Consider the following 3475-nt stretch of genomic DNA (forward strand, 5'->3'; position numbering starts at 1 on the left):
CGATGGATTTCGTATCGGGATTACCCATGTCTCCGAAAAAGAAAGATGTCGTTTGGGTTGTTGTTGATCGACTGACGAAGTCTGCACATTTCGTTCTAGTACGTACAGACTCTTTGCTTGATAGATTAGTTGAGTTGTATAACTCTGAAATTGATAGATTGCATGGGGTGCCATTTTTTATTATATCGGGTAGAGATTCGAGGTTTATGCCGCGATTCTAGAAGAAATTTCAAAAAGCTTTAGGTACACGGTTGAACTTTAGTATTGTATTTCATCCACAAACAGACGGTCAGTCTAAGAGAATAATTCAGATTCATGAAGATATGCTTCATTGTTGTGTTTTAGAGTTTGAAGGCAACTGGAAGAAATATCTACCATTGGTTTAATTCGCATATAACAACAGTTTTCAATCGAGTATAAAGATGGCACCATATAAAGCTTTGTATGGTCGTAAATGCCAAACTCCTGAACTTAGTGAGAAAAAGATTCATGGGGTTGATTTGGTTAGAGAGACCTATGATAAAGTGAAAGTAATTCGTGACAGTTTGAAAGTAGCTTCAGATCGACAGAAATCTTATAAAGATTTGAAACGTAAAGACATAGAATTTCAAGTCGATGACAAAGTATTTTTGAAAGTGTCTCCGTGGAATAAGATTTTTTGATTTTTTCGTAAAAGGAAATTGAGTCTGCGATTTATTGGGTCATATAAGATTATCGAAAGAATAGGGCAAGTGGCATATCGACTAGCTTTACCGTCAGAGTTAGAAAAGATGCACAATGTATTTCAGGTGTCGATCTTACGATGGTATCAATTAGATCCATCGCATGTAATTTCTTCGGCAAAGATTGAAATTCAACCTGATATGACGTATAATGAAGAACCGATAAGAATTTTAGCTCGAGAGGTTAAAGAGTTAAGAAATAAGAGCATAGCTTTGGTGAAGGTTTTGTGGCAACATCATGGGGTTGAAGAAGCTACGTGGGAACCTGAGGAAGCTATGAGAAAATAGTACCCTAACCTCTTTTTTGATAAGATTTTCGAGGACGAAAATTCCTAACGGGGAGAGTTGTAACAGCCAGTTTTTAGTCAAATCGTAATAGTGGTTTCGAGACCACAAATCTGAGGTCAAAATAATTATTTCATTATATTTTTTAATGTCTATAGCATGATAGTATGATTGTGTGAAAGTTTTGTTAAGAAATTTTATCGTTTAAGTGTTTAATTTGATAAAAAAGACTAAATCGCGTAAAATGTAAAACTTATGTTCTATTAGTTAAAGTTGTCTAATGGCTATGGAATCTTCAAGTGGAGGTCCTTATGTGGTAATTAGACCATTGTTAATGTAAGTGGACATTTATGTAGATGGTTTAAGTGATTTTTAATAGTTTAATTTAAGGTTAAATTAGTAAAATAATAAATAAGTAAAATAACATAAACAAAAGGTATCATCTTCTTTAGTTAATATCACCACCGAAAATTAGGGTAGAAAGAAGCCGTGGCTAAGCTTGAAGGTTCGCCCAACATCCCCTGTGCATGTAAGTGCAATTTTGCTCGGTTTTTAATGATTTCTATGTTTTTGATATCGTTGCAGCTTAGTCTAGCTAGCCTAGGGACTAATTTGCAAAAATGTTAAAGTTTTGGGGTTTTTCCATTGATGAATGCATGTGTATTTTGATGTTTGATGATAGAAAATGCATGGCTTTTGTTAGATAAACAACATTCATAAAGTGATTTTTGATAAAATTTCCAATTAGGGATTTAATTGAGAAATGTGTAAAATTCATGGTAAAATGTATGAAATAATGAAAAATATGGGCTTCTAGAGACTTAATTGAAATTTTACTAGCATGGGTATACGTTGAATTGCATGAATTTGTATTTTTATGAGGTAAGGACTCAATTGTAAAAATGTTGAAATATTAGGGACAAAAATGTAAACTTGCCTTAATATGTATTTTGGACTAAACTGAATAGAGTGGTTGGTAAATAAGTTAATTTTGATTACATTTAGATCAAGAAAAGAGAAATTTGGATTTAGATTGGAGGAAAAACAAGGTATCGGACTAATCGACTTATTTCGCCATTTTTGCAATCGAGGTAAGTTCGTATGTTAATAAGCATTTATATTATTGTGTTTTAAAAGCTTTATCATTGAATTATTTGTGAATACGACTTTGTGGATATGTTCGACAATGATTCGACTATGAGAAATCCTTGTTGAACCTTAGGAATAGATTAAGATACGAATGACGTGTCATTATGGGTTATGTGATTTGGGTTGTAATAGCCCAAAATTGGGTCTAGTTGGAATAGAGGTTTCGGGACTACAAAATCTGAGATAAAAATAATTATTTTATGGTTATTTTGAGGTCTATGATATGATTGCATGATTGAGTGAAAATTTCGTGAAGAAATTCTATGCATAAAGTGCTCAATTTGAAGTTAGGGACTAAATTGAATAAGTTGCAAAACTTGCATTCTAGAAGTTTCTAGTATGAAATTGCTTTGAAATATTAATTAGGAGGTCTTAAATAGAAATTTGACCAATTTCTAAGTGGTGGACAAAAATTGGACATGGATGGAATTTTTGAAAGTTTAGTAAGGAAGGGCATTTTGGTCATTTGGTAATTAAAAGAAATAAAAAGGGAAAATCAAGCCAAAATTTACTCATCTTTTTCATGGAGGCCGAAATTAGCATGGGGGAAGCCATGGCTAGGGTTTTCAAGCTTTCCAAGCTCAATAGTAAGTCCTTTATAACCCCGTTTTTCAAGTTCTTTACGTTTTTAGAATCCCGGTAATTTAATTAAGCTTATTCTAGCAATAATTTAAGCTAGAGTTCATATTTGGAAAAATACCCATAGGTGAAATGTGTTTATTTTTCTGTTTTATAATAGAATATGAGGTTTTAAATTATGTTAGACAACTTGTGCTACTCGGTTTTGAGTGAAAACGAGTAAAAGGGCTTAATCGGTAAAAATACCTAATAGTCATAAGTATATGCTAAAGTGAGAATTTGATGTTTCCATAGAAGGGAAAAGTGATCAGCATGTCATAAAACATAAGAATAAGGGATGAAGTTTAATTCCCGAGCCTAGGAGAAAAAGAGTAAATATGCAAAAGTTTAAAGGCAAAATTGTAATTTTGCCAAAGTTTGAGTTAAGGACTGTTTTGAATAGTAAATTAATTAAATAAGTAAAATATGATGTTTTAGATCCCGAAAAACGAGATTTGAACCTAGAATGAGAGAAAAATCAAAAATTGAGAAAGTTGGTAAAATGGCCGTTTTAGTATCGAGGTAAGTTCATATGTATAATAAGCATTAATTTATGCATGTTTCAATGTAAAACTGATATATTTATTATAATTTTCAAGGTGTTGAAAGTATGTAAGTTGGTATGATAATAATACAAGAATAATCTTTGTAATTTATATTTGAAAGTTAAATTTAGTGAATTAATTGAATTATATTAAATT

The sequence above is a fragment of the Gossypium arboreum genome, chromosome 2, assembly GCF_025698485.1.
Source record: "Gossypium arboreum isolate Shixiya-1 chromosome 2, ASM2569848v2, whole genome shotgun sequence".
Lineage (NCBI taxonomy): Eukaryota > Viridiplantae > Streptophyta > Magnoliopsida > Malvales > Malvaceae > Gossypium > Gossypium arboreum.